This window comes from Chinchilla lanigera, unplaced genomic scaffold (genome assembly GCF_000276665.1).
Source record: "Chinchilla lanigera isolate Chin_1 unplaced genomic scaffold, ChiLan1.0 scaffold00083, whole genome shotgun sequence".
NCBI classification, from domain to species: Eukaryota; Metazoa; Chordata; class Mammalia; order Rodentia; family Chinchillidae; genus Chinchilla; species Chinchilla lanigera.
The window spans coordinates 3929477-3951042 of record NW_004955484.1 but is presented as its reverse complement, the minus strand read 5'-3'; the positions used below and the strand labels follow the sequence as shown (position 1 = coordinate 3951042).

General features: G+C 38.7%; 1 protein-coding gene across 4 annotated transcripts in view; it reads left to right on the top strand.

Annotated features, from left to right (window-relative positions):
* Positions 1-2235: 2235 nt before the first annotated feature.
* The window catches only part of Hydin (HYDIN, axonemal central pair apparatus protein), a 380912-nt gene continuing 361581 nt past the window's right edge, over positions 2236-21566 (top strand). For 2 of the 4 annotated variants that reach the window (XM_013503972.1, XM_013503969.1), the window contains exon 1: positions 2236-2310. The gene's annotated coding sequence lies outside the window, so the exon portion shown is untranslated. The other 2 variants (XM_013503970.1, XM_013503971.1) reach the window with 2 other exon arrangements.

Here is a 21566-nt window from a genome sequence, read left to right as displayed (position 1 = left end):
TTATGTATCTTCTGTTCTGTACACTTCAAGGTGAGCACATTTCTGTCCATCTTTACAGCCTCTTATTTCTTATGTAACCCTTAAGTCGCAAAAGCATGTACTGTGGATGGCCTTCAGAAAGCAACTTGATTTTTGTCTTCTAGTCTGTCTTTAAATTTTCTCTGTGGAGAAAATTATTTGTCTTCTCATGAATAATTCAGTCATATGACAAGAATTCTGAACCTTCCTACGTGTCAAAACAGAGTCTCAATAGAGTTACTCAGATGTTCTGTCCAAGGTGATGGTCCAAACTGTTCACTTAATTCAGAGTTGCAGCTTCTCCTCTGCAGATGGGAAATGGAAGCACGGTCGATTTCTTCTGTCTTTCTGGTGGTCTTTACTTGGGCTCATTGATGTCCCTGCACCCGTGCCCCAAACTAGAGGACTCTTTTCTGGCCCTTCTGTAATTGGGGCATAGGAGGCAGCAGTGGAAAAGATAGTAAGAAAGTTCTTACTTGTCTGCTCATCTTTTTTTTTTTCTTGGTACTGGGAATCGAACTCAGGACCTTGCGCTTGCCAGGCAGGCGCTTGTGCCACTGAACTATATCCCCAGCCCAGTTCTTACTTGTCTGATCCTTCTGTGATTAAGTAATACATCATTTTGTGGAACACTTTCTGGCATCTTTTAAAAGACTTACCCTCATCACTGGACCAGCCACATAGCAAGAACTCAATGGGCACCAGGAAATGGCAATGTAATGGCAACCATAGTAGACAATTCAGCAATAGACTGTGAGTTCTATAGGCAATGTTGACATTTTTCCTGTTGATTGCTACATACAAAAGTGCTTGGTATAAACCAGGTATTAAATATTTGTTTAATTGAACTGAAACACAATTGAAATAATAAAGAAGTTATCAAGGGAATCATTGAATGGCTTCCCACAGCACTTCTAGTCTAAATGTTTCAATTCTTCACACTATTGGTTTGGCCACATGGTTTGTAATTCATTTATTCCACAAGCATTTAAGCTCCCCGAAAGAGGTGGTGTCTTTGTCTTGTTCACTGCTATATTCTTAAAATCATGCACAGTTCTTGGTACTGTGTTGTGGAGATTCTTGCAGTCAACAAATATTTAGTGTCCACCCAGTGTCAGTTACATCTGTAGGTACTGGGATACAAATAACATAGTCTCTTCTCCTAGAGCTCACAGATAATAAACAGTAGAGAAGGTTATGGAGGAAAAAAAGAAGGGGCATGATGCATATGATGGGAGATTGCATGGGGGGGGGGGATATGGAGGAGGAGCCAGTCCCACAAAGAGCCAGGGGAAGGGCTGTCTGATTGTGTCTTAACCACAGCCCTCTATTCTCTCTCTGTTGCAGCCGCATTAACTGTTCATTTTCTCAAACACCCCAAACCCATTTCTATCTTCACCTTTCTGTTTCCTTTGCCCACACTGCTCCCCTCTGCACGCACACACAGCTGGTGTTTTTCATGTCGCAGCTCCTATACCATCTCCTCAAGAAAGCTATTCCTGACCACTCTCTCCAGGGCTTATCACCCTCAATACTCCATCATATGACTACTTTTTATTATTACAATCTGTGATCTTGTGTATGCATTTGTCCTCTACCACACCAGAAGCAAAGCTCTAAGGCATGAGGAACTGTCTTTGATAGTGGCAATCTTTCAGTACTTAGAAAAGCGACTCTGTAACACATATATGACTCAAAATTGTGATCAGTAGTTACTGATTAAATCAATGAATGAATGAAGGTCAAGAGGTTAAAGTCTTTGGGAGGTATCTTAAGACATGATTTGGGTTTCTGAGAAGGAAGATGGGGTTGATGTGTATGAAAGTTATTCTTGTGAACTGTCTTAGGCACCTGGCAGCCTGAGTTTTATTTCCAATTCCTTTGAGAATCTTCCCGGGTAAATGGACACAAACTTTTAAATATAACTTGGTGAGGGTTGATGCGTGAACCTCCAGAAGAGGTTAAAAGACCCCAGATTGAAAACTCCTCTGGAAAAGGGGATTCTTCACACCAAACGGGGAGGCAAGCATTCAGTGAGATAATGCACAAAACGCCTTTAAGGAACTAAGACAGGTGGCTGGTGGCTTTGGGGAGAGAGGTTATCGCATGAATTTCTGGAAAGCAAATTCTTCTGTGGGATAGGGCTTGCCAGGCGGTTGCTAAGGACGCTCACATTGTCCAATCGTTGCTCGTTTTACTAGGCTGTGAGGCACTCCGCGGTTGCTGTGGCAACGGACAGCAACAGCTCCAGACTCCCCTGGCGCGGACAGAAAGCTGGCTGCTTGGAGCAGGGTAAGAAGCCCCTGGGCAATGGCGTCTGTGAGTCGGACGCGGGGTATCGGCGGGGAACTCGGTATGGAGTTGATGCGGGATCCGAGGAGCACCGGGGTCAGAGGTCCTCGCAGTGATCCTGGGGTCAGAGTGCGGGGGTCAAAGGAGTGCCAGGGTTGGTAGTTCGCCTCCTTCACCCCTCCTTTGACTCCTTCCCTTCATCCCTGTTACAGTTACTGGACCTCACACTGATTTCCTTTCTTGGGATTCTCTGGCCGGGCAGGGAGCAAGGGGCAGGCCTCCTGCCAGGAGAGAAAGCTTGGGGATTGTCTCTCTTCTAACTTTGAATTACCCCTGAGGCCTTGGGAGAAGTCACTTTATATCTTTCCTCACCAGGAAAACGGAAACTCACCTCATTTTCGTCAGGTGGTGGTGAGGATCAAAGGCGGGACCAGCACCTCCTCAGATATCCTTCACCTGTATGGCCTCTTTGCATAGCCCACCGGCCCGGGGAAGTGACCATAACGATGACCAGCCGCCTTTCTAGTTGCTTGGTTTGGCCTCAGAAGGTGCCTCGTGGTCAGAGCTAGGGGAGTGGTCTTCTGTAGGACGTAGACTCCGCTGGCTGCAGGGCCCTGTCCTCCAGGTGGCTCGCCTGTTGAGCTGGGGTTTCTTGCTCCCCCTGCCTCTTGGCTTGTCCTTTTCATTTTGAAATACTACAACCAGCGTATTTCATCTGACCATTCTTTCCCGTTCTCCTTTACTCCTTAAAGCAATTGCCAGACAAGACCCATCTCTCTGATGAATTTATACCATGATTCATTCACCTTTGACTCTGTGTTAGGTTTAGAAATACGAACTTAACTGAAGTCGAAGTTCAACACAGTAAAAAATATCCAGGAGGATAAACCAGCAGCAATTCGATTCAGAAACTGAACCGTTGGAAAGTTTTAATTGTGAGAATATTTAACAAAATTTCCTAAAATTCTAATTTATGGTAAATGTATGTTTAATTTTACAAGAAACTGCCAGGCTGATTTCCAAAGTGACTGTACCTTTTGCAGTTTCCATGAGCATAGTGTGAAAGTTTCACTTGCTCTATAACCTTGCCAATAGGCGATAATGTTAATTTTAACTTTTATTCTAGGTGTATCATTTTTTGTTTGTTTGTTTTTCCGGTGCCAGGAATCGAACTCACAACCTTGCACTAGCCAGGCAGGCACTGTGCCGCTGAGCTAAATTCCCAGCCCCAATTCTAGGTGTATCATGATATCATATTAAAATGAACATTTTAATTTGCATTCCCCTAATGAATAATGACATTGAACAATATATGTTTATTTGTTAGTATATTTTTTGGTGACTAAGTCTAGTGAATTTCATGAAGCTTCTGTTCATATCTTTTGTCTGTATTTTATTCACTTATTTGGTTGTATTCATACTGAGTTATAGGACTATCTATCTGCTAATTATATATAATTAGAACGTTTGCCCAGAATATATATTTGTCTAGAAATATATACATATATTCTATAAATATATACATATATTTATGGTGATTTTTGAATTTAGGTAGTTTGAGTCCTACTTTGTTCTTATTTTTCAGAAGTGATTTGTCTATTCTGGTTCTTTTAACTTTTCATATGAACTTTAGAGTTAAAATTGTTGATACTTATAAAAAAATCCTGTTGGGACTTCAACTGGATTTCATTCATCAGTAGGTTGAGGTGAATTGACATCTTAGCAATATCGACTCTTCCAACACTGCCTTTATTTATGGCTCTTTAATTTTTCTCAACTATGTCTTATAGTACATGGCATACTACTTTTGCATATATTTTATTAGCTTATATCTAACTCATGTTTTTAATGCTATTGCTTATGATGATGTTTCTAAATCTTCAGCTTCTAGTTGTTCATTGCCAGTGTGTAGAGGTCCAGTTGATTTTTGTATATCAACCTCGTGCATTGAAGCCTTGTTAACTAGCACTTCATTTGTTTTAGTATTAGAGTAGTGAAGGAATCCTGATTATTTACATTGGGTACCCAATTTTTCTATTGGTTTGTCTTTGAGTTAATGAATTTTGTATGCTTCTGTGTCCCATCTACAGAAAAATCTATCCAGTGTATTCTAAATTTTAGATACTGTATATTTCAGTTCTAAAATTTTTTTCATAGATTTCATAGCTCTATTAAAATTCTCCATTTTCATCTATCTTTCCATCTTTTCCTATTGCCATATTTAGAATAGTTAAGTCACGCTTTTACCCCTGCATTATGTATGTCTCCCCTTTTCCCTGGCTATCAACAACATTTATTTCCTCTGCTCAGTGTGTAAGTTTTGATTATCAGCCAGGTATTTCATTTATATTATTTTCTCCAGAAGAGGTTGCCGATATCTACAGTCACTGAAGAAGCTGAACTGTGTCATTGCTAAGATGCAATTTTAGTTAGATTTGGGCCATCTCTACTTCGTCCTTGCTTCTTGAGCGTGGCCTTTTTTTGGTAGCGAGAATTGAGCTCAGGACTTCACTTGCCAGGTGGGTGCTGTGCCGCTCAGCTATGTCCCCAGCAGAGCATGGCCTTCTTAACATTTGATTATAAGCTTTGCAAGTCTTTGATTCCCTAGCCTTTAAATATTAAGAGATTCAGCCTTTACCTTCACAATCTTTTTTCTTTTCATTATTAGTGATATTAATTTTAAAAATATTGGGTCTCAATGTCCACATTTTGATTATATCCATCTTCCCTACTACCCTTCAGAGTTGTGGCTGCAGTTCCTTATTGTCCCATTGCATGCTGCTTCAAAAACTGGTGACTACCTTGCGTTCCACACTTTCTCCCTCCCTCTAGAAGGACTCCTGTTTCCTCAGCATGCAAGATGACAGCGATTTCACCTACTTTCCCAGCCTAGCTTCTTCCTTGGGCCTGGCTGTCCTAAGGCTTTGGGTTGCAAGCTTTCCCCTCCATCCCCTCAGCCTGGAAAGTTCTGCCTCTAAAGATTTTGAGTTTAGGTCTTCAGTTTATCCACTCAGTTGTTCAACCTTTTTCTAATGTCTAGAGAGTGAAGAATTGTGTTTGTTCGTGACCAGTCCCTTCCTCTTCACGGCCCTTGAGTTCTAAGCACCGGGAGACCAGATTTCACTTCGCTTTTCTCCGCCAGCTCCAGAGCTCCTCTCACACTGCCCCCTCTCAGCAAACCACCCATAGGGAAATCCGGCTGCAGTTCTCTAAATACCTGTGTCATGCCAATTTCACGACCATTAAGTACTTTATTGGTTTCCCTCTTACTTTAAGAATCCCTCTGCTTACCCTAAGCTAGATCCTCTCTCTGTGCCTAGAGTTAGCAAAACTGTATCCCCAGTAATCTCAACTCACCAACAACAGGCTATTTCCCTTTTGGAACTGTAGTTCTTTTAGCCAATGCCTGTTCTATAGCTCTCTAATGTCTTTAAAAATAGAACCTGTCCATTTACCTTCTTTTAAAAAAAGAATGTTGAAGTGATTGTAAGGACCTGATGCTAGTAATGCAATCTTTTTAGGATTAGATGTCCTACTTACTTTATTGAGTTTTAATTATTTTAATTTTCATTTCTTGAATTTCTTCTTTTAAAATATGTTTTCACTGTTTTTTTTTTCCCAAGGTGCTTTTTCACTCTCATAATTTGCTTGTTTGACTGTGAGCTGCTCATCTTCTTCCTTGGAAAATTATTTACAGGACATTCTTTGATGACTAAGATGAAGGAGCAGCCCTCCAGAGAGGACCTGCTTTTGCTTCTGCTAGGTACATGGGGAACTACTTGTCCAGGGTTACTTAAGTAGAATCACACCTTGAGCATTTTGGAGATCATAAGGGACGTGAATTGGAGCTACAAATCTATTTGTTTGTGATTCCAACTCCTCAAGTACTTTTTTACGTTTCTTTTTACCTCCCTTTTCTGTTCAGTGCCAAGGAAAATTCCCTTGCATTCTGTGGCAGATGATGGAACGGTCTGTTCAATCTTCCCCTCTTGGGTAGGCCCTGATCTCTGATACCTTCCTCCCCAGACCTGTAAAGCAAGCATAAGCAGAGGTCAAGGTACCTTTGTCTAGTGAATGATCTGCTTTAGTTGCCTGCTTGCTTACCTGTCTTGGTGCTTATTTTCAGTCAGGTATTCATAGGTAGTTCCCTATGGCCTTCTCATTCTTTGATGCTTTTGAGAAGATTAAATAATATTTGAACTAGAATTTCTAGTTCAAATATTGTTTTCAGCAGGAGGGTTTCAATAAACAAGACATTCCTATATTAGAAAACTGTATTACCTAAGTCACTAAATTGTCAGTCCTCATGCCTCAGTCTTCCAGAGTGCTGGGATTACAGGTGAGCACCACCACACCTAGCTAACAATGTATTACTTTTTAGTAATTGGTTTTTAGCCAAATAACTTAGGTACTACTTGTAAAAAACACCTGGAAACTTAAACATGAAAGGTTCTTCCTTACTCTTCTCCCCTCTCACTTCCATTTTCCAGAAGAAACCAGTTGGTTTCTGTATTTTATTATTATTGATAGCATCAGAATAAATCTTTTATGAAATTTGAATGTATCAATTATTCACTGTGTGACAATGATGGAAAAGTCCAGCTTTAGCAAATGCCTGCTGAAGAATATATACATTTAGACTAGGGAGTTAAATATTTTCTTTGTTGGTAGTATAAGTGTAATATTTTATTCTATATTACATTTAGAGATGTTAAAATAGGTGCATGTCTGAAAAACTCTAAAGGGAATGGTACTTGGTGGGGATTATTTTATTTCATATCTTGTGTATGAGGTTAAGTTAGTGGAATGCACAACAATACCTGCCTCGGATTTGTGTGAGAGTGATTCATGCAATCTCCAAACAGAGGGGAATTATTACCTGTTATTAACTAGTGATATGATCACAAGCTTTAGGAATCTTCTGAGACTACCTATCCATTTTCACAGCAAAAAGACTTAGAACATGGAAACTTTTCTGAAGTTTAAAAGAAACCCACATAACCTGTTAGTGTGGAAGGATGTTTTGATTACTATGTACTTGGGATTGATGTAGTGATTCTTGGCCTTTGGTGTGCAGACCTTAAGATTTTACCTTTGTAACGACAGTGTCCATAGCCTTCTTCAGCAGATTTCCAGTGGGATTCAAACCATAGAGGTTCAAGGTAACTGGTTTGGGATGAGTACATTGCAGAGCGTGGTTCACAGCATAAGCTCCCATCACACTTAGCATTATTAAGAGTGAAGACATGGCAGCCCTTTCCTAAGGGCAAACTCTTTTTCTCAAATGACTCCTTCCAAGATATACATTTCCTCATTACCACCAAAGAGATACTTAACATTTGGCTGTTCTTCATACAAAATGTCTTTCAAGGGGCACAGGGCTTGAAATAAGGGAGAAGTAATTGTGGGATCATGGCTGGAAGGATTTCAGCTTAGGCAAAGAAGAATGAGTGAGGAATTGATACATTGCAGGCTGACTCTCATGCAACTTAATTTGAAAAACTGTTCAGTCAGTCCTTTGATTTCTTTGAGAATTTAAAGGGCTTTAGTTCTCTGATTTTTTAAAGGATCATAGTTATCGCTTGAGGTGATAGACAGGAAACGTGGACATAAAAATATGCTTGATGGAAAAGCTTGTTGAAAAGGGTATGATATTGTTAAAGTGGAGATCATCATCTTAAATTGAATACCAAGAAGTCAACTAGGTAGACTTTATAAAAAAAAATTAGTGTGAAATGACTAAAGAAAGCCATTGTAATTGCACTAGCAGCTCATACGTCCCATGTATTTTATTTTAGAATGACATCTCTTTGCTTTAATAAGCAAATGTAAGGTTGCCCTAATAGCATTATGATCTGACTGCATTTCTGTCTCTTTTTATTTGCTTAAAAACCAGCATGGTAGCCCAAGTTAAATAACTTTGACTATTCCATGTTCTGTGCAACTCTGTTGCTGGTGCTTGTTTTTATTATAAACAATCCACCCAAATTTGCAACAATGGTTCTGAAAAATCCCTAATTAAAATAAATTTCAAGGTTAAGCTATTTTTGTTCATGCCTGAAAACACCAATACTTGTAGCTTTTAAAATTAATAACAGTGTGGTAAGCATATTTCAAAACCAGGAAAGCAGAAATTTGTGTTTATGAAAGCCAAAAATTAGTCTTGCAGTGCTTTGGAATGTGTCTAGTAATTAATTATAGGTGATGTGTATTATATGAAGCCTCGAAGATTTTGGTGGGAGGTGAAATGAAGGGGCACTTATGCATTTTGTTTCTGATATAATCCCTTTCACTCTCAGAGGGAATTAAGGTTTAATAAAAAGGAAAAACAGGAGGACGTAGTCTAAGAATACTAATTAATAATTTTAACTCTACCAAAATGAGATTCTGTAATAAATGGTAGGTTGTCAGTTGCTAAATCATGAAATATTACAGAGAAAGAAAGGACAACATACTCTTTCACAATATGGCTCGCTCATTGTGTTAGAACTGTTAGTGGTGGGGGATTCTGTACTTGTTAATCATTTGTGTTTTTACATCGCTGTTTGTAATTACAATTAAACAGATGGTTTCACAAAAGATAGTGTGTCCTTAGCAATTAAAACCATGGCAAGCAGCTTTTCCTCCTCCCTAACATACAATTAAACTGAATAGAATCACATAACCCAGGGGGTTCTTCAGAAGAAAGGGTCTGTGTAGATTCCAGTAGATTAGTATTCTGTTTCCCCAGCCCTATCATCTTGACCCCTTGCCAAACTCACAGCTTTGCAGCTGGTAGAGAGCTTCCAAACACACGTGTGTTTTATGAAGTAATTTTCTTTTCTCTGCTTTCTTTCCACATCTTACTTTTGCCATGTAGGACTTAAGAGAGTATGTTTTAAAATGGTGTTTTTGGAAGAGTCTTTCATAAGAGTTGAGGGTGCTACATCTAATACAGCTAGCTAAATTCTGGGAGATCAGCTACTATGTGAAATTCCTCAAGGATATGAGAAAATTAACTTTTTGGGTTTTTTTTTTCCTTATTCAGAAAACTGATGTTGACATGTTTGCTTGAGAAAAAAATTCTTTCATTTCAGGGTATGTTTAGTTGTCTTTCTGTTACTATAATGAATACCTGAGATAAATCAATTTAGAAAGAGGAAAGGTTTATCTGGGCTCACAGTTTTGGAGGTTTCAGTCCATGACTGATTGGACCCATTGCTCTAGGCTAGGGTGGCACGGAACATCTTGGTGGGAGCCCGTGATGGAGAAGAGCCAGTTTGCCTCATGGCAGGATGTGAAAGGGAGACAGAAGAGACCAGTGTTCTATAATTCCCTCCAAGTGCCCACCTCCCAGTGACCTAAAGCCTCCCACTAGGCTCCACCCACTAAACACTCCACCTCCTCCCAGTAGTGTTATAGGCTGGTGACTAAGGCTTAACACATGGGCCTTTAACTCTGCTGGAGTTAGAGGACTCTCTTACCAGACCCTCCCTTGGGGGACATTCAAACTATAGAACAGTGTTTTTATTAAAAGAAAATAGAATTTATTTTGGGTTCTAGGAAAATCAGTTTCTCACTATTTACTCATTCCTATTACAAAAAATTAACTTTAGGGGATTTTTAATAAAGATTCAGCCCCTCTACAGAGTATTTCACTAGGTGAAATGGGGCTTTGTGGTCTGTGGTTTCTCCCTTCAGCCAGATCTCAGCAGCGTGAATGACTCTCTCCCAGCGCGGGGGAGTTGGAGCCTGCTGAGGTCTATTCACAGATGAAACCTTGGAAATGTGTTTTGTTTGTGTGAGCATAAATAGGCCCAAGTATACTTTCAATGATTTTAGGTACAGGCTTTTGTGCCCACAAGTAAGCAGTTACTTGCTCATGTAATTAACCATCTGCACCTTATTATGGGGGTGCAGCTGGCTAATTATGCTCAGAGCCATAGGGCAGGTTCAACTGTTCATCTGCAGAGGAAATGTATTTGCAGAAAAGGACACTGACCTTTTAAAATGAATCCTTAAATTTAAGCAGTTTACTGTGAGGTCACCACTCACAGGTTTTTGTTTTGTTTTTTTCAGAAGTGAAATGTATACATATATATATATAGTGGTATATATATCAAATATTTTGGTTCCTCATTTTAGAGAGTGGTAACATCAATATGCATATATGTGCATGCATGAACTTATCTGAATGAATGAACTTGAAGCATTACTGAGACTTTAAATGAAGTAAATGTATTAACCAGTTCAAATCACTTTTAGAAAGTGTTGCGTATTAGTTTTTACTGGATGGATTGAAAGCCTAACAATGCCAGAGAGGAGAACCTTACACTTTAGTATGGGTCAAATTAATGGTCAGTGCTAATTCACTGCATATTAAACATTGTAATAGGTAGCTACTTGTATCATATTGTGTGCTGACTCTGTAAGCCTGCTAACTATGAAAAAATTTGTAGGACAAGGATTGAGACAAAAAGCAAGGGATACCCAGTGCTAACTGGCATACTGGAGAGAACCTTGAGGTGGCGGTTGTGGAAACCATGAGCTGATAGTGGTTCTACCTTAGCACATTCTCATATCAAATGCCTTAACCCCCCCATGGCAAGTGGATCCAAAAGGTTTGCAAACCAGTATGCCTATTTGGAAGTAGTATTGCCTGGGTTATACTGTAAACCTTCTGGAACAGTACCTCTGGGGTAGGATTGGGCAGTCCTGAGTCCTTTAGGAAAGGCTGGGTTGCATATTTTTGATACTTTCTGAGTTTTAAGAAATGTTTAATATTTAAAATAAACTCAGAATCTTCCTTGTGAAATATGCCATACATGTACATGTATGGAACATATATGTTCCATCTTACAAAGAATTATAAAAGAAACAGAGGTATAATATCCACCTGGGTCAAGATGAGAATGGAACATCCTGGAAATCTTTTCCCTCCTTCTCTCAGCACAGAGGTGATAGTTATCTTGTCTTTCATGGTAGTCATTCTTGGTTTGTAATATAGTTTTACTAGTTTATATACATTCCTAAAAATACAGTCCAGTTCTTCTGTTTGAGCTTTATCTTAACTGAGTCATATTATTCATATTTTGTGTTATTTTTCCTTCACATTGATGCAAAATTCACTCACGTGTTGGTCTGGCTGCGTGCTGTCTTGATGGATTTGTGACATTCTATTAAAGGAATGCAATTTATGTAGGTTGATGGAAACATAGATTGTTCCCCTATTCCCCTACTATGCAGAACACCACTATGAACAGATTTGCACATGTATCCATGGCACAAACATGCACACATTTCTTTTTTTTTTTTTTTTTTTTTGGTTTTTCTCCGGTACCGGGAACCGAACTCACGACCTTGCGCTTGCCAGGCAGGCGCTTTTGCCGCTGAGCTAAATCCCCAGCCCCCATGCACACATTTCTTTGTACTATGTAAAAGGCCAAAAGATATGACATGTATACCTTGAAGTTTACTAAATAATAAAAATATTGTTTTTTTAAGTGATTTTACCCACCTGCATCCCATCAGCCAGTGCATAAGATTTCTTATTATGATACAGAAAGGCAGTTTTCAAAATGACTGGACTCAAGCCAGGTGTGGTGGCACACGCCTGTAATCCCAGCACTCAGGAGGCTGAGGCAGGAGGATCATTGCAAGTTTGAGACCAGCCTCGGTTACAAAGTGAGCTCAAGGCCACCCTGAACTGCATAGCAAGACCCTGTCTCAAAAAAGACAAAAAAGAAGAAAGAACCACCCAAAATGATTGGACTCAAATTTTGCCCATTTGGTAGCTGTGTGGTGGTAATTTGTGATTTTAATTGTATTGTCCCGGTTTTTTATAAGGTTGTTCATGTTTCATATATTCATTTGTTGTTTGGATATCCTCTAGTAAAGTGCCTGTTGTTTTTTTTTTCCTAATGGGCTGTCTCCTTTTTTCATACAATGTAGGGATTGTTCAAACATTCTAGTACTGGTGTTTGTTGGCTCTGTGTTGCAGGTATTTCCTCTCACTTTGAAGCCTGAATTTTGATTTTTTTATATGGCGTCTTTTGATAAAATATAACTATGTGTTTTATAACTTAATATAGACATAAATATTGTATATGTTTATAACCATAAAACTTAATGAAGACACATTCCTAATTGAATGTAGTCAGACCTATCTTTTTCTTTATGGTTAGTACTTCTGTGTTTAAGAGTTCCACTCTCTAATGAAGGTCTTCTCCTAAATCACCTTCTAAATAGTTACTGGTTTGCTTTTCATATTTAGATTTTAATTCTACCTAAAATTATGCAAATGATGTAAGGTAGAACTGAGATCGCTTGGATGCTTCATTGTTCCAGCATCATTTACTGAAAAGTACATTATTTTCCTACTGTTCTAGTTCAACTTAGTTTTTTTTTGTGCTGGGACCATGTACAAGGCAAAAGATAGGACATGTATATCTTGAGGTTTACTAGATAATAAAAACATTGTTTTCTGAACTCAGGACCTTGCACTTTCCAGGCAGGTGCTGTACAGCTGAGCTGTATCCCTGACCCTATTCACCTTAGTTATAAAACAAGAATTAAAGAATTTTAGCTGTCATTCTGTTCATGCCATACATAAACATGTACACACATGCATACCTGCAATTAGGGGAATTTATATTAACAAAAATGAGAAAAATTATAATACCATGCACTCATCACCTATCTTAAACAATATAGCCATTGTGATTTCATCTAATCTTCAGCTTCCACCCCTTTCGAAATTTTGCCAAGGCATTTTATGGAAAGTGCTAGACGGCCTATCTTTTTACAGACGAGGATTTTTAGTAATAAAAGTTAGTACCTGTCTTAGTTACTTTTCTCTTGTTTCTGGGACAAAATACCTGATGCCCAGAGTTAAGGAAGGAAAGGTTTATTTAGCTCACATTTTGTAGAGGTTTCAGTCTGTAATCAGCTGGCTCCAAGGCAGAGGGGTACATGGCAGAGAGCAACAGTTCATGGCTGAGGAAGACAGCAAAAGCAGCCAGAGCAAGAGGGGCTAAAGGGAGGAACAAGCTTCTTTCCCATCCTTATAGTATGCAGGCTACCTGCCCCAGGGCGAGTGTAGCACTCACACTACCAATCCCAGCACCAGACAATGAACCAGTCACAGACTCTAGATTCAGCCACCCCCAAAAAGCCTACCCCCATGACTGCATGAGGCTTTGGGGGGACATCCAGACACAGACTGTAACAGTACCAATAACAAAATTAAAAGTAACTTCATATATCATCTAATACAATCATGTTCCATTTTCCTGATTGTCTCTGAAATTTTTGTTTTAAAAAATGTTCTTGGTTTGATCAAATCAGTACCCAAAAAGCTCTAAAAATTCCATCTTGTTTTGTTTTGTTTTTTGTTTTGTTTTTCTGTCTTTTTGAGACAGGGTCTCGCTATGTAGTTCAGGCTGGCCTTGAGCTCACTTTGTAGCCCAGGCTGGTCTCAAACTTGCAAAGATCCTCCTGCCTCAGCCTCCTGAGTGCTGGGATTACAGGCATGCGCCACCATGCCCGGCTTCCATTTGATTTATAGTCCCTAAATTTCTCTTTCTCTTTGTCTTTCTTTAGCTTATTATAGAAAACTTTAACCATATACTGAGTTAGACTGGTATAATATGTTCCTATGTGTCCATCATACAACTTCAATGGTTAAGATAGTAAGGAGCATTTTAAAACAACCAGAAGACCATTGTCACAGCTTAAAATGAACAATAATTCCCTGGTACCACAAAATATCTAGTCACTATTTACATTCCTCAAATCTTGTCTCACAATGTTCTTAAACTATTCGTTCTATATGGAGCATGATCCAAAAGGAGTTTCACATGTTGCATTGAATTTGTAGATCTCTTAGTTTATCAGTTTCTAATTCATCATTTTCATTTTCTTATAGTTTGTTTCATTTGCAGAAGAAATAAGGTCAGATTTTCCACATTCTGATTGTTGTGGTTTTGTGGTATAATTTATAATTTATCATTTCTCTCTATTTTTTATAAGCTGGAATTAGATCTAAAACTTTTATCAGATTTGAAACCTGATGTTTCCTCAAAAGAATAATTCATGGTGGTATGTACCTCCTATTCTATCACATTAGGAGAAATATAACATCTAGTTGTTTTCCTGGTAATGATATTAAGACTGATTATAGGGTTCAGGTGTTATCAGCCTAAGTGATTGATTATAATAGTCTCCTTTAAAAGTCCACCCAGTGGTTTTGGTGTAGGAAGGCTTAAATCCTTCCCAAGGGTGGCAGTGTGATGAGTTTTCAAATGCAGTCATTTCTTGTGCATTCATCAGTTAGAATTTTTCTCTTTAGATCAATTTTTCTCTCATTTACTATTTTGCTACCATGAAATACATTTATATAGAGCAGGAATGATGCTTTCTTAGTTTTCCATCTATGTATCTATCCTCCTTCAAAATAATAAATTACTGCTCCAGGGCAGCCGTGAAAGTAGACTGAGTTCAGTTTCATTTGACTTAGTATATATTGATGGATTCCATCTTTGGCCAGTGGGAGAGCCCTTCAGTTTGGCCTTCTGTCATCTTTTATTTTTATTTTTTGCATAGCTTTTGATAGTTTTCTTACTTTCAGGAATGACTGTGTGTTTCAGGCTCATTGTTTCAAATGTTTATTTGCTTCTTCAATGTCTTCAATCACTTTCACTCTGTTTTTTGAGTTCTTTGCCTGGAAATTCATCCTCTTTAGTGTCTATGCAGTTTGTTTTGGGGAGTTATGAATCTCTGGAGGCCTCTTGTTGCCTTGTTGTTATTGTTTAGATCTAAAATGTTTCCCCAAAGTCTCACTCCTTTAGAAAGTGATTGGAGTGTGGGGGTGCTGTACTCGTCAGTGATGAATTCATAGCTGCCTTGTTGTTAGGAAGTGGGGCCTGGTTAGAGGCAGGTCCCAGGGATGTGACTAGGAAGGGTGTGTTCTTGTTTCCAGCTTTTCCCTTTTGTCTCTGCTTCCTGGCTGAGCAGCTGTCCTCCACCATGCCCTTCCTCCATGCCATTTGTACCTTGGAGCCAACCAACTATGAAATACACTCACTAAAACCTGTAAGCAAAATAAACTTCACCTTCTTTAAGTTTTGGGGTGTTGGGTATTGTGCTCGGCAATAAGAAAGCTAACTAATAGAATTTTTTCATGATTATTATGTTTTTGGGTTGAAGGTATAGACATGATGAGATAGAAACTCTGCCACCATAGCAGAGATGTCTTAGGTAAGTAAGTTACTTCCTATGTTATATCCTTAGCTTCAGCAAAGATGCAGTGTGCTGACATTTACCAGGCCTATCCAGAGTACTAGAATTTGTCCCTAGCATTGCATTTTGCTGAGTTCACTTAAAACGTTCCATGATGTGGTAGTGCTAACTAGCAATGGCTGGCAACTCTGTTTCTCAGGCAGAATCGCCCTGGTTATCTCCACCTCGATTTGCTGAGCAGCTGGGCTTCAGAGGCACATTACAGCATACAGGCAGCTTGGACTGTTTACTTTACTTTTCACCCAGGAACAGGGCCAGGTATTTGCCTTTCGTCCTTGTGTTTGCTTATTTCTGACTATGTGTTATTCATTGTCCTTGAAATATTATTTGGAGGAGTTCTTATTTTTTGAGGTCTAGGATAAGGATGTCTTCTTGCATAGAAGATTTATATTTGCTTCTTCCTATCCTCTCAGGATCTTTTCATCTGGGACCACCCTAAACCTATTTCATGGTTTGAAGTTCTCTGGCTAATTTAACTGGTACCAACCTGTACAGAAAATTGGGGTCAGAAGTAATTCCAACTCTCGGGCATTTTCCTCCTTGGTTTTCTTTTCATTTTGTTATTCTGTTCAGCACCATGATGAGTTTTACTGTGGCTTGCTGGGGATGGTGATGGACTGGCCAGCTTAAACTTTGAGTCCTAGCCTAAGGTAGTGAAATTCTCCTATTATGCTTTTATCTTGAGCAGGCAGGCAGTAATTAGTGACTTCTATCTCACTGCCCAGCTAAGCCACCCAAACTGAAGCCCCATGTTTTCTGGATCAGCAAATGCCTTAAGGGTACAAGTGGCTATGGTGCTACAGTGCTTTGCTTTCTTCTCTGGTGCTTGAGCTCCTTTAGGGTTTGGTCTGGTAATTGCTTCCTATCTTGACAGCTCTTTAATACTTTTAAGAAGATTAGGTCTTTCTTTCACCCAGGGCTTTCAGTTGTGTTCACATGGATGGTTGGTTTAACTGTTATTTGCCATTACTAGGAATGGAAGTCCTCTTTAATTTCAGAAAAGTTATTGTTGTCCTTATTTGAGATGTAGGCTAGCTACAAATATTTTTCATGCTTTTAATCAGAATCAATCTGTCCAGACCCTGTGAAAGCAGCACACTAAGAATTTTCTAGTCAATATTTACCAGCCTGATAAATGAAAGAAGAAAAATGGCTCTGTTATGTGCCAGACAGCTCAAGTACAGTATTATAGTGTGTAACCAATCTCTGTCACTGGCTTCATTACTGAATTCTGGTGTGACAGCCATCCAATATGAATTAAAAGAATTGCATCTGACATTTTAATAAAAGGTAGACATGCAACGTTTAACAAGTACCTCCTAGCAAGGATATATGAGCTAGTGGTCAGTGTTGAAAGCGCTCAGTTGCGAAGGGTCAAATGAGCTTGCTGTTCTCTTGCTTCTGGGAATTGCTACATCCCTAATGGCTGGTAGAGACTGATGAAAGCACTAGGCCATTTCTTTACTGATGTCAGTGGGATTCATGGAAGGGTCAATGAGTAAATCTAAATTTTCTCTTGTTTGTATAGCTGGCTTTATTAAAAGGATTCTAGACACTTTCTGTGAAGGGAAATCTGAAACCTAGGTTTTATTTTATGGTTAACAAATAAGATCAATTTTTACTAATGCTTGCAAACTAAGTTGTTAATATTTTCAGGAAGTGCATGTAAAACATCAATTTTCTGATCTTTAGAGTCTGAAAATGAATTATTCTGTTCTAGACACACATTCAGTAAGTTTGGACTCACACAAATGGACTCTAAGAATCTTTTGATATGTGTACATTTTTGCAAAGACTTTCCTATGTGCTAGTTACATTCAAATGTGGGCTTCATAGGTTAGAATGGTTTGCATATTTAATTATTTTCCTGGGTTGCCTAATCCAGATATGCAGAGATTTTTCATAATTTCCAGATGTCTAGGCATTATAAAATATGGTTGCCATCCTTGACACAGATTAATCAGTCTGTACATCATATATAGGTACAAAAAGTCTAAGCTTATTCTGTACTAAACAACTTCCTTGGAAACAGCAGCTCACACCATTTCATAATAAATTTTGGGTAAAATGTATGATGCTGATAAATATGGAAATTATCGAAAGTGTTAGATTTCAAGTGACAGAAACTTACTTCAGCAAAGTTTAATCAAAATAAATTAGTCTATTTAGTTAGGATACTACAGTGGCTCATAGTATCAAAAGATGAGCCACAGACAGGTACTATGATTCACTTATAATTATCTTTTATCTCCTCCCATCCACCCATGCATCATCCATCCTTCTGTCGGCTTTTGTCTGCTTGACTTTGTTCTACAGAAGGATTTCTCCATGTGGTTGGAAAGATGACTGGAAATACATTTAAACTCATTTTTAGCCCAGTAAGTCCAAAGAAAGAACTTCTGTTTCCCAGCATTCATCTGTCATTCAAGGGAAGAATTCTAACTGGCATTATTAGGATCACACATTCACTCTCATGATCAATTAGAGGAAAATAGAATAGTGTTACTGGTCGTGGCTGCCCATTCTTTTGCACAGGGAAGAGGATTCTTACCAGGAGGAGAATAAAGTGAAAGAAATGATACTGCATAGCCAAAAATAATCCTTCAGCAATATATATTGTTCAAAGGGATTAAAAGCTGTTAAACAGTATTGCTAAGCGAGACACAATCCTGAATCCAAATAAATAGAGTTGAGAAATTAACCTACTAAACTCATTCTAGGCATATAAAAAGATATTTTTCTCATGTTAGAAAATTGCATAGATTAGAAGCACTATTACACTAACTGAATAAAAACGTAATTTAATTAAGGTTTGTTGCAAGTGGTAGGAAAAGGAATGAATATACCCAAGATTTCTTTTGCTAAGTTCTTTCACAAAGAAGTCATAAGAAGTGGTGGAGTAGAACTGATTTGTTTATTTATTCTGCACTGCAGGAGGGAGCATTATATCTATTGACTACAGTAAAATAGGAATAAACCTTCACTGATTGACGGTTGGATTGAAAGAAACTTTAGTTGGCAATGAATGGTAATTTCAGTATTTCTTCTTCATTGTGGATTTCATTTTCAATAAAAATGGTATGAATTGCTCACCATTCATAAGAAGTTTATAAAGTAGATTATCTTGAGCACTGTGCATATACATGCATGAGAGTGTGGTGTGTGTGTGTGTTTTAAAGCAAATACTCCAAATCAACATTCATAATGCATAGTAATTGTATAAACCAAAGCATTCTCACTGTACATTTCTGAAAACCTATCAGCTTTTTAGAATCTGCTAGTGACAGAATTAATGGCATATAAAATACAAGTTATTATATTTTGTAGGGAAACATGCCTTTCAGATAACTTGTCTGTCCTGTTTAAATGAGGAGATTATTGAACACGAAGATCAAAAACTGCCTTTTCAAGTTATGACCTGAATGCCTATTCTGGTTACTCATGCTATGGTAATACATTGCAAATAATAGATGGACTGCAGTCATTTATAAAGAATTCACTTTTTGAAGAGACTGCGATCACAACACACAGCTCAGGTGATGCTGTGTCAGAGGATGTTAATGAGCTCAGCTAACTGCAAAGCTCCTGGCTGGATCTAAGGATGCAAATGGTGTCCTCAGAGCTCAGTCTCTTGCCACTGCTTTCATTTGTGTGGCTTCATTCTTGAATAATTCTCCCCTCCTAGGAGCAAAGTAACTGCCAGTAGCTGCAGCTCTTCACCCACTTCCAGGGCAGTGGCAGTTTGTGGCTGTTCCAGTGAAGTCAGGCTTTGACTGGTTTGACTTGGGTCCCGTGTTCTGTTCTGCACCAATCACTATGGCTAGGGATGGATGTATAATATTGGGATAGGCTACTAGTGGATCAAGGTAAGGGTGGAATATTCCATGAATTATTGTCCCAGAAAGGGGAGAGGCACTGCATTCCCAGAAAGGGAGGAGCAGATAAATAGGTAGTAAATATATCTATTATTTTTACCTGGAGAGCCTAACACTAGGTTCCACAAACACATCCCTTATATGTTTCTACTGCAAATTTTTACTTTAACAGTGGGGAACTGGGTGTCTCAGTACCTTTGCATAAGGGATATAGGAAGCAATCCTGTACTTATACACTTGGTATGATGAAAGGCAGGTTTGTGTGCACATGTGCAAAAGTGTCAGACCACAGATATTATGCTTCATCTAACAGGTTTGACATGTTTACCAGAATATCACAGAGGTTATAATACACCCACACCACTATAGAATTTGTTTTTTTAAAAAGTTTTCTTTTGGTTTTTCTAGTAGAAGTAGCCCGATTCTGAGCCAGGAGTGGTGGCACACACCTATAATCCCAGCACTCAAGAGGCTGAGGCAGGAGGATCTTCATGAGTTCAAGGTCAGCCCAGGCTACATAAGCAAGTTTAAGACCAACTTGCACTACATAGTGAGAACCTACCTCAAAAAACAAAAACCAAAAAACCCCAAGTAGCCCAATTCAGTACAATGGCACATTAAAAAGCAGATTTGCAAGCTTTCGTTCACAAATGCTTTTGTTTGTGAACAATTTGGTTTGCAAACAGAAGCATTTGGAAGAAAATTTGTTTTCATTTGCAAACTGCATTGGGTGACAAACATGACCATGGCCATCTATCCTGGACAAACACAAATGTGACCATCTTGTCCAAAATTGTGGACCAAATTAAGTTTGTGAGCCAAGGTACTACTGCAGCTGATAGGAACTTGGGAGGTAGATCTTTCTAAAAAGGGAAGGAGATCATGAGATGGAGGGAGAGTGTGAGAAGGGAAGAAAACAGCATGAAAAAAGGAGCTAAGGTGTATTCTATACATGAACCAGCCAGCTCCACACAAGGAATGGGAACATTAAGTATTGCAAACATGTACAAAGTTTAAAAAAAGAAAATAAAGGAACCAAGACATTGATGGAGGAGGGAGGAAGGGAAAGGGGATGAAAAAAGGGATTAAAGTGTATCATCCACATGTACCAACTCCGCACAAGGAATGTAGAGATCATGTACTGCAAACATGCAGTAATTTTAGAAAAAAACAAAAATATCTGAGTAGTTGTCTGAGGGACTTCTATTAGTTCTGGACATTATTTGTGTTGTACTTCATTTTACCTTCAAATTAAAAAACAAAAAAATCCTTTGCTGCATTGGGTTATTCTTTAAACATGATGAAGGATTTCTCCTCTTATACCAACTTCCCTTTATGAATGGGAGATTTGTGCATCAGACAGTGGTACACTAGTTAGGCCTGTCTTTTTGTGGAAAGGCTGGACAAATTATAAATAAAACTTACTTCAAGGCACTAAAAGTCTAACAAAATGGTGATTAATTACCAGACCAAGTCTCAGGGAGGGCAGAGCCCCAGAGAGGTGAGCCCCAAACTTGGAGCCATTTTTTTTCTCCGAGAACACGCATACAGATTCCAAGGATGGGCTGACATACTAAGGGGATGGGCAGCCTTTGTAGGCTAAGACAAAGATTGCTGATCAAGACCTGCTTGCCCAGGACACGGGGAACCCAGTGAATCTCTCTTTGGGTGTGAATTTCAAAGTAATGCCTCAAAGGAGTAGGTCTACAGAGCCACTTGCAATGCAATAATAAGACATGCTATGAGCAAACAATTTTTGTAAAAACATATAACTGATAGGGTTTTCATCTAGAATATGTAAAGGGCTTCCACAAATTAAAAAGAAAAAGACATCTTGACAGTAAAAAGTCAAGAGATTTGAATATTTCATAAAAAGGGAATCCAAATAGAAGTATGAAAAGATATTGTTTCATGACTAATCAGGGAAATGCATATTAAAACCACAGTAAGCTAGCAATGACATATCCCCCAGATAATCAAAATTAGACTGCTCATATACTATCAAGTGTTTGCAAGATTTGGAGGCAACCAGAGCTCTTTAATACTGCTAGTATGAGTATAAATACATACAACCACTTTGGAAAACTGTGAAATATTTCCCAC